We start from the raw sequence: 12,513 nt of genomic DNA, 5'->3' as shown, positions 1-12,513 counted from the left end.
AAGATGATGTCAGTTTCCTAATGCTATGCAGGTACTAGGGACAGTCCAAAGAGGGGAAGTAATTTAATAGTCTGCCCTGCTTAAGATACACATGAAGTACATAGTTAGTCAGTCTCATCATCCCTTAATTTATTTATACTTATTTATCTTTAAAAATTTGGCATTGGCATTTGTTTCTTTTCCCTTAGAGTCAAAACCTAATCCTCTAAGTGCACCATAAGTGGAGCAACTCAGTTTATGCTGCTTATTTCACTCTTGTTTTTAAAGGGTGAAGTGTAAAAATCACTCTTTAAATGTTATCCAGATTAAAACTTGCTCTTTTCTATGCACATTAAAACAGTAACAAAAAAAAAAAAAAAAAAGACAGTAACATCTGTGAACAACAAAGAATTTAATTAAAACTTGCAAACAAAAGATTTCCTAGGCCAATGGTATTTTAGATCAAGTGTAAGAGAAGGTGAGAGGTGGGAAGTCGGGGGGAGTGAATTGTAAGAAGCAATTTTAAAATTATATCTTGGGCCTCATTGTAAAATTCCATATGAAGCTTTAAATTGGATTAAGTTCCCCAGACTATTTCTTTTAGACACCAAAAGTCTTGGGCAGATGGACAAGTCATTTCAGCTTAGTGTGACCTGCCACTGTATTAGGACACCTCACCTGATAGGGAAGAACTCAGACTGTAAACTTAAGCAACTCCTTATTTGTCAGCAATTACTATTTTAAAAATTTTAGACATGTAACCACAACTGCAGGCCATCAACCACTGGCCAGGAGCTCAGCACCGGTTTCCATCTCTTAAGTCTTTTGTTTGCCTGCATAACCGTATCTACCATGATTTCAGTCAGTCTCTCTTAGCTTCATCAGTTTACAAAATGGCCATCACAAAGTGGCCAGAAATGCTCTTTATGTGCCCTATTTGGGAGTAGGAGGAGTCTAAAGCATTTCTAAGAATGATCTGCTCGTGCTTTCCGTAACGATGAGTGGCAGAGCCTTTCCTAACATTCTTGCAGAAGTGTTTATTGCATTTTTATTATTATTCGGAACTAAAATTCCTAGATTCCCAAGACATAAATGGACAGTCGAGATGAAAACAGCTAACTGTTTGTTTTAACGTTTGACATCACAACGTATACACAGTGGATGACCATTAAGCATTTATCAAATGAATTTGTCTTGAAATAATAGTGCAAGATCCAGTGCCCATCTTTCGATAGTTCCTGTTGATAGATTTTGTTACTTTCTCTCTTTTACTTCTTTTTAAAGAGTAGAAAACAAGTTCCTAATTCTGCAACAGAAGATATTTAAGCAGCCTGGAGATGTGAAAGTTGGGATTACAGCTTCCAGGAGGGAGCAAAAATAAACTTCTTGCCTGTGAACCCGTGAGTCTCCCACAATGAAATCCAGCTCATCACCAAAACTGCTCCACAGGACACCGCATGAGCAAGTGAAAATTAGAACTGCACAAGAATGTTTGCTTGGAAAGTAAAACCAGTCAACTTTGGGCTTTCTGCCAAATTCAATTTCTGCCAGGAATTCTTCTGTTATTACATATCTGCAGAAAGCAATTAGAAAAATTTTGTAGCTAAAAAATTCCAGATATATTTATGTCTCCATCACAGTTCAGTCCAGAAGAAAAGAACTAGCCTTCTCAGGCCAGAGGGCTAAGAGCAGGATTACAGGCAGAACACGCAGACACACTGATGCACACTCACATTTTTCCTTGGAGGAACATCTAATCACAAGTGGTATCCTATTTGCTTTCTGAGATCTAGGAGAAGGACCTCAGTAGGTATTCAGGGTGTCCCAGTGCACTTCTGAGATGGAAGGTTGCCAAGAAAAGCAGATGTGACAGAAAGCCCTACGTCCCATTCACCAGCAGTGCAGGGCCTGAGGAAAACGTCATAAACCTCACCAAGCCTGACACTTGCCATTACAGAAAGTATCTCAGAAGGAGGAATTAAAAATGTTGATGCTCTGCCTTATTCTTTATAAGGCAGCATGCTCTGCCTTATTCTTTATAAACTGAGCATGGAGTTGGTGAGTAGCTTAGACCAGACGCATCTGCTCTATCATTTTCAGTCTCCTGAAAAATTCCTGACACCCAACCATATCTAGTTTCCTGGGCTCCATCCCCAGTCTTCTGTTTTTGTCTCACCACACACACTCCATCAGCTCTCGGCTTCATCTCTGTTACACCAAGGGCATATCTCTAGTGACTATCTAAGCCCTAATTTTATGTTGTTAAACATTTTAAAATTCAACATAGCCCTTTTCTAAAAAGCATTACTCACAAACCTGTTTCTATTCTCAAATTTTCCAGATGTATATTAGAATAGAGAACATCTGGGGTTCTCGGGAATAATGGGAAATGTGATAAGGAGTCAATATTTATATATTATATATTATGTATTATATATTATATAATGAGAGAGGCATCCTGGGAATGGGAGTACAAATAATACATCAGGGGAAAATGTTGAATTGGTTTCTGGTGAGATAAATTTAGCTCAAGAATGTGGGGACAAATGAAACAGAGAGGGGTCAACGAAAACTCTACTGTTGCAGCTGACAATGGGGCCCCAGGTGAGTGGGCATCAGGTCTAAAGCATGTTTCTTTAAGATCTTAGACCTATCCCTGAAGCCTGGATTCAGGAGCCCTTAACTCCAGGTATCCAACACTCCTGAGTTTGAAATGCAGGCATGATGTCCATCACAGGCTCCAATCCCACCTTGTTTCTAGTCCTCCTTACTTCTGACCTTGCCATTTCTTTTCCTATTAATAGCTTAGCTACATTCCTCAAATCTGATGCATTGCACCTTTCATTGGCTCGTGATCTTTTGCTTTCTTTTCAGCTATTGGATTCTTGTTGGCCTTTGCTGCTTCAGATTCCCTTTGTAAACAGTCTGGTCCCTACAGCCCCATCTTTCAGTGCCTTCCCCCTCAGTGAGTGTTCTCCTTCCATCTTTACTCAGACACTGCAAGTGGATCCAAGTTATAGAGAGATGAGGCAAAGAAAAGTAGAGAAGCTGAGGGGCAGGATGTGTTGAAGATAGGAAGATTATGCTGAGGGCCAAGATCAGTTTTAGTTGAAAACAGAGAAAACTGTGGTCTAAGAGAATACTTTGAGAGTCCAAGAACTAAGTCAAAGTAATGAAAAGGTCCAGTAAGTGGCTGTGAGCAGCTCTATCAGAAAGGAGACAGAGTCATTAGGGTTGAGGTAGTTGAAGAGTTCAATTTCTTGAAGAAATGTGATGTTGACATCAAGAACAATAGGAAGGTTATTAGTTTCAAGTGTTGGAATTATTATAATAGAAAGAGGGCACTTAACAGCTTTCTACAACTCCAGAGAAGACAGAAATTTAATTTGAGCTGAAAAGTGCATCTCTGAAAGGTAAGGATGACTTTAACAACAGAACAACCTATTAAATCAGGTAGATGATTTTCTCTCTGAAACAGTTTTTAGTGTGGTGTTTTTCTGAATGTTCAGCATCTAGGAAAACTTGGTACCTTATTTTCTTATCTTCCTCTCTGGGAAAGAGATAATGGTTTTGTTATACTAGCCTCATATATTAAATAATAATAATAATAACAAAAACAACAGTAACAGCAAAGGCTTATACAACACTTACCATGTACCAGGCACTATTGTAGTCATTTTACAAATATTAATTTATTTAATCCTTAAAACAACCCTATGAAATAGATATTAACAGTGTCTCTACTTTCAGATGAGGAAATAAGCACAAAGATATTAAATAATTTGCCCAAAGCCACCCAGGTGGTAAGTATAAGAGCCAGAATTCAAACCCAGGCAGTCTGGTTTCAAGGTCTGTGTTCAACTAATTAGGGTTCACCTGACAGCATTTTCTGATTTCCCAATAAAGTGTTATCTAGGGTTCATTTGGAACCTCTTTTGGCCCTCAGAGATGGTGTTTTTGTGATTCTGGTAAACTGAGGGCACTGCATACATCTTAAGGATAATACACTAAGGAATATATTCCAGAGGTCTTTAATGGAAATGAGATTAAAAAAGAAGGAAGAGGAAAGGCAAAGAGAGAGAAGATATTGCATCACTTGAGAAATCTTTCTGATTTCAAGAACTATTCAGATTGATTAAAATGTAAAGATGATATCAAAAATGAAGTTTTACATATCAGCTCCTGGAACTTTTAACATAAATCTATCCAGGGGAGAAGTATCCTGTAGAAAATGTTTATGTTTATTATTATTATTGTCGTCGTTGTTGTCGTAAGGATGTTTGACACTTCCTTGATACAAATGTTTACAAAATTTTGTGTCAGGTTCAATGTTATGCAAAGAGTAAAAAGAAATGTCATTTTGGATGATATTGTGGTTATTGGTTCTTGTCTGAAGACTACTCTTCTTTATTTATCTTTATTATTTATTTATTTATTATTTATTTGTTATTTATCTTTATTATTTATTATTATCTTTATTATTTATCCAAATGCACTTCAAGAATATGAAAGAAATGGAAGACAAATATGGAGACACCAGTAACACCACACTTTATAAAAAATAATATATAGAGATAAATATGAGCATAATGGAACATAATGGAAAGAAATGGTAATAACGTACTATAATGACACAGTCAAGAAACTGGGGCCAGTTGGGTTGAAATGGTGAGGTAAATGAAAAGAGGTGAACACTGAAGCCTGAGGTAATTTATTGCTTCTATTTAAAGGGTGGACTATTAGAAAGTATAAATAGTAGTTTGGGGTTGATAACTGCAATAGCCGGACTAGATCTTTTCAGGAAAAAAAAATGTAACTTGAATACAAATACATGCCTTCCTTTCACATTTCATTTCTCTGATATTTTACAGAGTCAAAGTTGGGGCTGTTGTCCAGTTCTGGATAACAGATGGATGATGATGCATCCTGAAATTATTCCCACTCCAGAATGAGTCAGTGACTGAAGCAGGAATGCACTAATACAGTTACATTCCTAAAAATATACGATTTTGAGTGCTTTGGGACTCAGAGGGCTAGCATAGTTTCTCCTGAAGAAGGTGGGGCTGTAATGAGCTTCTGTTCCCACTCTGAGCATCTGGAAGGGTTCATAGGACAGAAGGAACTAAGCTGGCTGCTGATGGCCGTCACTTACTTGCCCCTTTAGCATCCCTACCTCTAGCCCCTGTATTCTACCTGAAAACTGCTGCTGGGCTTTACCCTCATAGCAAACCAGCAGACTTCCTCCCTGTAGCAGGGAAGTATCTTGGGATCCAACAGAAGCAGAGGCAGTGAATTTTATAAAGAGCTTGTAGCTGTAATTGACAACCTTTAATCATGTGAAAAAACTCACTTTATTCTTGTCCCTTCCCAGAAATATTCCAACTTAGCAGTACAACCCTTGTGTGGAGAATCAAAAATTCTAACTTAAAAAACAGATACATTAAAAGGTGGCCCTTAGCTTTACAAAAAGTTTTTTCATTGTCTCCTTCAAGCTCTTATTTACCATTCCCTATGAACCTGGAATTATTTGACAAAAAGGCTTCCTGGCTAGATAAGGTAAAGCTGAGTTCTTATTATGACAGTACAGACTAAAAACAAACAAACAAAATTACCGTAAACAACATAGACAGTGATAAAGCACCTAGGAGGTTATAATGTAATTCATCAGGAAATGGGACTCTACTTATCAAAATGTAACATACATAGCTAAAAAAAACCCAGCCACTTTATAATGTGAATTCTACCTACGTTTTATTTCAATGCAATTAACTTCCTATGAATTAAAAATTACATTAAATGATAATCAAACATTAGTTTATGTTAAGTCACATTCATCGAACTTTCAATGAAGAACACTGAGAACATATTTGGAAATCATTTATAATGCTGGATTTTGCTTGTAAAATTAATGGTGATATGAATTTTTTTTTTTAGCTCTTCAGTGTTGGTAACTACCACGTTGACACATTTAGAAATACACATGCTGATCTATTCAGATTCTTTAGGAAGATGCTATTGGATCTTGTACAGAGATATTTCCCAAAATAAATTCTTTTAATATTATATTTATCTTAAATCATGTGTATGTCTAGAGCAATTTGGCAATTACTTACTTTTGAACCATCAGATATATCTAAAGTGTTCAATTCACCAGGCAGCAGGATATATCCTGCATACAATTATAAGAATGTAGAAGACAGATCTACTTGAAGGTCTGCCAAAAAGAGCAGTGAAAAATCATGTGCCAATGACAAGACAGTGGGGGTGGGGGAAGAGTTCTTCTAACACAGAGGATGAGCAAACTTAAATGCTTAGTAAAATTAAAAAATAAAGCCATCATATTTTGAATTTTAACTAAATATGTGGACCAGGTCTCCTTTTACACAATTTTTCATAATTTTCTGAGAACAGGAAATGCAAAATAAAAAGCAACAGAAACCTACTGTTGGAAAAAAAGGACTTTATCAAGGTATACCTGGAAAGATATCCCACGTCATGGGGGTGCAGTGGGATTGGGTTGATGTTAATGGCATAAAGCTTTGTGGAATGACATACAGCATGAAATAAAAGTCAAAAGAGTTGGTTTCTAGTTCTCTGTGCTTAAGAAGAGTTTACTAATTAATGTTCCTTTGCCTCAGTTTTCTTATCTAGAACTTAAACGTGTTAAACCAATAGTCACTGAGGTTCTTTGTGTCCTCTGTGTAATAAATTCATTTTATTCTTGACAATATTTTAAGAAGTACAGCTACTCTACCAGGAATTTGGATTATCTACTGTACTGCTCACTGGCAGATTATTTTTATGCCATCATTTAGGCTCATAAAGAGTCATTAAATATAGCTACACCATCATCTGTTGTATCTAAAGAGATACGAGTAATCATTGCATTTGCTGACTTTCAATGTTTTCAAGAAAATAAAATCTTTGCTTTTTTCCTTGTCTAATTGTTGTCCTTTGTGCTTTTACTGATTATACTGTACAAATAAAAAATACTCAGGTTAGTTAAATTTACAAGTGATGGATTCCAATGATTAGGAAAGTATATAGGATAAAAGTTTTACTCTGGAGTTCACAGGTAGCATTTCAAAGGAGAAGAGATTTTGTAGACATATGTGACATAATAAAAAATAAATGTTTAGTCTTTGTCCCTGGCTTCTAGCACACAGATCCTACAACTCTTGGAATCTCTTGGTTGGCAGTGTCTTTGGTATGCTAATGAGATGATTCTGGGTCTTCTGTGGGGGTTGGGGGAAAGTAGAAATGAGTTCTGGATAGGAGCTGATTGCCAGAAAAACAACCTAGTGATTAGAGAGTTGGAACATTCAACCCCACTTCCCACCTTTGAGAAGGGGAGAAGGGCTAGAAATCAAATTTAATAACCAATAGCCAATTATTTAGTTAATCATCCTACACAATGACATCTTAATAAAATCCCTAAACAACAGGGTTTGGTGAGCTTCCAAGTGTGTGAATGTGTTGACAGGTATGGAGCCCAGAGAGAGTGTGGTGCTCTATGCCACTGTCTGCTGCCCCACTTTGCCCTATGCATCGCTTCTATTTGGCTGTTCCTGGGTTAGTGGAGAAAGTGGGGGGCGATCTGGGGTCTCCTCTAACTCTGCAAGTTAGTATGAAAACTGATTTAAATTGTATACTGAGTTGGTTTTAGAGAATTGGAGAATTGGTTGGTGTCAGAAAACACCACATATTTGTTGTCAGGAAAAAAACCAGTACAATATCTACACAGTCCTATAAAGACCATGCATCTATATGGAATAAATCAGTGTTCTGCAAAAGTCGTTTCTGAATCAGAACAAGCTGAAGTTACCCACCACTCTGCAAGGGATGAGACTGTAATTTGAATGAGAAGTGTCTGTTTCAGAAGCAAAACAAACAATAAACAAATTACAACTTAATTAAGTTTCAAAGTGTAACTTTTGAATGCTTTCAGATAGGAGGTGGGAAGCAAATAAAAAGGACCATGTCATGTCAATTAAGTTCTGTCCCCCACAGATTGTTTAATCAAAGTTTTGGCATTACAATGCCAGGAACTTATTAAGTGTCTGCCCTGCTCTATAAATTACTGAATCTAGACATGACTCCCAGCTAGGAAACAGGTCTTACAAAATGGTCTCTTAGTGCCCAGAGCTGTGTATCTGTATGAGGGAAAGACAGAGAGAAACAGAGAGAGAGAGGAGAGGAAATCGTTCCCAGTACCAAGCTTACTAGGAGAGTCTAACCCCAAATCATCTCATCATAAGTTATATTTTACCAAACAAGTAAAAAGAATACTGATGTGCATAAGTTGTTCGATTGTGGTAAATATGAGAGACAGAGCAGGGAAGCTGACTGAATAGTGACAGCTATCAGTGGTAGACAACTGTAAATGATCTATGAAATTTGTGGGCTTTTTACCAAAAATAAACCAGAGGAAAGGCAACCAACCCTTTCTTCCTCTGTAATTATAGAAGACTTGAGGCCTGGGATAACATTTTTGCATGAACATCTTTTGAAGCAAAGCTCTCTCTGTTCACTGGAGAATGAATGCCTACTTTTAATTTTCAGGTTGGTAAAGGAGGCTATATCTTAAAGATGCCCAACATCAGATGAAAACAGAAACATTTACTCCAAACTCCGGACTACAGTTTTCCCAAATGGCTGGCACTCTGCCAAATTTGCAGACATCCAAAATGCTCTCAAAAATGGAACTTGTTGGGGCGCCTGGGTGGCTCAGTCGGTTAAGCGTCCGACTTCGGCTCAGGTCATGATCTCACAGTCTGTGAGTTCGAGCCCCGCATCGGGCTCTGTGCTGACAGCTCAGAGCCTGGAGCCCATTTCAGATTCTGTGTCTCCCTCTCTCTCTGCCCCTCCCCTGTTCATACTCTGTCTCTCTCTGTCTCAAAAATAAATAAACGTTAAAAAAAAAATTAAAAAAAAATGGGACTTGTTGTTCATTTACATGTTAATACTAAGAAGGCCAAATACTCAAAGATGAGGCAGAGAAGTAGAGGAATATTTAAGCATAGAACTCAAGACTTCCTCATTTCTGATCCAATATTTTTGCCACTCAATGGTGATATCTTTAAAACTCCAGGGAGTTCCTGGGTGGCTCAGGTGGTAAGTGTCCGATTCGGCTCAGGTCATGATCTCACAGTTTGTGAGTTCGAGTCCCACATTGGGCTCTTTGCTGTTAGCACAGAACCTGCTTCAGAGCCTCTGTTCCCCTCTCTCTGCTCCTCTCCAGCCTGCAACCTCTCTCTCTCAAAAATAAACATTAAAAAAAAAAAAACACTCAAAACAGGTGCTCTTTCATATTAAAAATCATGGCTTTGAATGTAGCTGAGGTAAATATTTTACTCCTTTGGCATTCTGCACATGAAATTTTCCAATAATTTAAACAACCTACAGCTTGTCAGTGACCAAATGGAGCTCTGGTAAAAATAAATATCTTTCAGTTTAGTACCAGCTGGCTATATTTAAACCCTGTATTATGTAATCTTAAAGTGTCCTTGCTTGTAGTTGGTGTCTTAAGATATTCTGTTATAATGCCTGTCCCAAATCACTTCAGTCTCTAACATCTAAACACTTAAGGCGCAACAGGACCAAATTAAAGTGTTCACAGGCAATCGAAGACAGAAAAAATCCATCTGAAACAGTATATAGGCCATGATGCCTTTAAAGTAAAATCTCAGTCTTCTCTCTTTAAGTTTGTAGTTACTATAATTAGGGCTGGCAGATCCAACTGGCAGTGCTTTCCTTAATTCTGCAAAACATCGAAGAACCTGATTCTTTAATCCTTACGCCTAGTAATGCTCCCAAAGGAGATGAGACTAGCTCGGGCATGAAGTACAAAATCAAACTAACGCTGGAGAAAGAATAATTTTCAACCCATTCCTCTGAGCAAGCTGCAACAGTCGAAGATATTTTAAATTCTCCCTTCCCCTCACCAAATTCCAAGAAATACAGTTTATATTTTTTGGTATATTCATTGTGTATTTTACTAATTTACAGTCATAAAAGATACACTAATTTTTCAGTTTTCTTTTTTAGCTATAAATTACAGTTTTCACTCATGACTTTTTAGTTTCAAGTTTGGCTCATTATTCCTCAACACTACATATGAAACATGCTAACTCTCTGGCAGAGAGTAATATATGAAGCCTTAAATTTAACAATATAAAGTAATGTTAAATATTGTCATGAAAACAAAATACAACTGAATATTTTCTTTTATAACAAGTTCAATTTGACCTGTGGTCTTCACTGATCTGTAACATATTCCAACCCAGGAAGTGGGTATGTATCAATGACTATATTGCACATACCTTTGGTAATAGACTTAACCCCGAGTTCGTGAAAATGTCATGTATCTTCACAGACGAGTTTCCTCCCTTGTTTCACATACAGCAAATTTCCCAGTCCCCTGAAAGCGGTCGGTGGAGTGGAGGCCGGCTCCACTGAAGGGTCTATCAAGCAAGTAGATGGGACGGCTGAATTTATTTTAGCCCCGTGTCTAAAGGATGCAACTTGGCACCTATTTTTAGGAACTGAGCTCTGTCTAGGTGGGGCCTGAGTCAACTACTCTTTTCAGAAGTGTGTCTCTGAGGGCACTCTGGCTCGCAGTGTCCTCGGTAATGTATGCATGGTTTTAACACATGTGCAGTCAATCAAAACCCCTTCCGCAGCCAAGGCCATCAAGCCAATTCTCAACTTTGAAACAAAGCCTAAACAATAATCAGCACCAATGAGGAAAAGGAGGGACTAAAGGCCTTGAATTACTCCCATTGGTTTAAATAATTTTAATCTTTCAAGAGGCAAGAATATGAAAATACACCATGTAGAAAAAGTTCCAGTGTATTCTGGTGGAATTAGTGTCCTCGGGAAGAGGAAGCATTACTTTTATTTAGAAAATGTTTTTCGATATGGAAAGTGTTTGCCTTTTGAGGTCTCATATGCAAGGCAAAACACTATTGTAGTGTTTGTATAAATAAAGAAAGTGCTCTTTTGGTTAAAAAAGTGAGGAAAGAAGGGGTAAGAAGACATTCTAGCTTAAAATCACTTGGCATGAGGAAGAACAGTCAGGGGAAGGAGTCACCTCACATGCTCCTGAGATAATAATATTGAATGTCCTTTGCTGCTGCCTTACTTACTCAGCATGACCTGACCTGGAAGAAAGTAGAAGTCACCAAGCATTGCTATTTGGTTCCATAATGCCAATACCTAATACTTCCTAAGTAAATATAAAATAACCAGCTTCCCCTATCTCTCTTCTATTATTTTCCTAGTGCAGTGTTAAGTGGGATATTAATGGCATCACAGCAAACCCAAAAAGAGAGGATGTTTCCCTTTGACTTAAGGAAAACAGTTATATACTGTTTATTTTGTACAAAATGTTTACAAGTGAGCTATTTCTCATATTATTTACTAAGAAAAACCAGTATATACATTTTTCCATGTGCAATATTGATTTCTATTAAAAGTCAAGGAGTGATATCCCAGCTAATTAACTCTAAGAAAAGCCTTCTAAAATGGTATCCCTGTATGCTCCACAAGATCCTTCAGGGCCAGGAGCCAGTATAGTCCAATTATTTTAGAGTTGTGCTGTCCAGTACAGTGGCCATTAGGCACATGTGGCCATTTAAATTTTAACTGATTAAAATTAAATAAAATTTAAAATTCAGTTTCTCATTGTGGCATTTTTTAAATGTTTATTTATTTATTTTGAGAGAGAGAGAGTGCAGGGGAGGGGCAGAGAGAGAGGGAGAGAGAGAGAATCCTAAGCAGGCTCAGCACTGTCAATGCAGAGCCGGATGCAGAGCCTGAACCCACAAATGGCAAGATCATGACCTGAGCAGAAATCAAATCAAGAGTCCGACGCTGAGCTGTCTGAGCCACCCAAGCACCCTGGCACTAGCCACATTTTAAGTACTCAGTTGCCACATGTGGTTAGTGACTATGCATTAGTACAGATACAGCACATTTCCATTATTACAGAAAATCCTACAGACAATGCTGATTTAGAACACAGGATTTCAGAGGTGCCTGGGTGGCTCAGTCCGTTAAGCGTCCGACTTCGGCTCAGGTCATGATCTCACGGTCTGTGAGTTCGAGCCCCGCGTGGGGCTCTGTGCTGACAGCTCAGAGCCTGGAGCCTGTTTCAGATTCTGTGTCTCCCTCTCTCTCTGACCCTCCCCCATTCATGCTCTGTCTCTCTCTGTCTCAAAAATAAATAAACGTTAAAAAAAAAAATTAGAACAGAGGATTTCAACACAGCTTTGGTGTTCACCAAACTCTTGACCTGGCAAGTTTCCTATGTTGTGTAAGCTTCACTTCACTTATCTGTGATTAAACATGACTAAGTTTATTTACTTTAAATGGTTGCTTTGGAGATTAAATAACATATATAAAATATTTACCTCAGTCTAAATCTAGGACAAAATATTTATTTTAAAGTGATTCTTATTACTTTATCTCACTATATACTTAAAACAGCACTAGATCTAAAATCACAATAGTTCGACTTAAGTTATGAGGAGA

General features: G+C 37.7%; 1 protein-coding gene across 2 annotated transcripts in view; it reads right to left on the bottom strand.

The window, feature by feature from the left end:
• Positions 1–10,462, bottom strand: part of LOC121030650 (xin actin-binding repeat-containing protein 2-like) — a 74,342-nt gene extending 63,880 nt beyond the window's left edge. For both annotated transcript variants that reach the window (XM_040475277.1, XM_040475278.1), the window contains exon 1: positions 10,302–10,462. The gene's annotated coding sequence lies outside the window, so the exon portion shown is untranslated. The remainder of the gene's footprint in view (positions 1–10,301) is intronic.
• Positions 10,463–12,513: the final 2,051 nt, after the last annotated feature.

This window comes from Herpailurus yagouaroundi, unplaced genomic scaffold, assembly GCF_014898765.1.
Source record: "Herpailurus yagouaroundi ecotype Mexico unplaced genomic scaffold, PumYag 140, whole genome shotgun sequence".
Lineage (NCBI taxonomy): Eukaryota > Metazoa > Chordata > Mammalia > Carnivora > Felidae > Herpailurus > Herpailurus yagouaroundi.
This window is presented reverse-complemented; position numbering and strand designations above follow the sequence as displayed.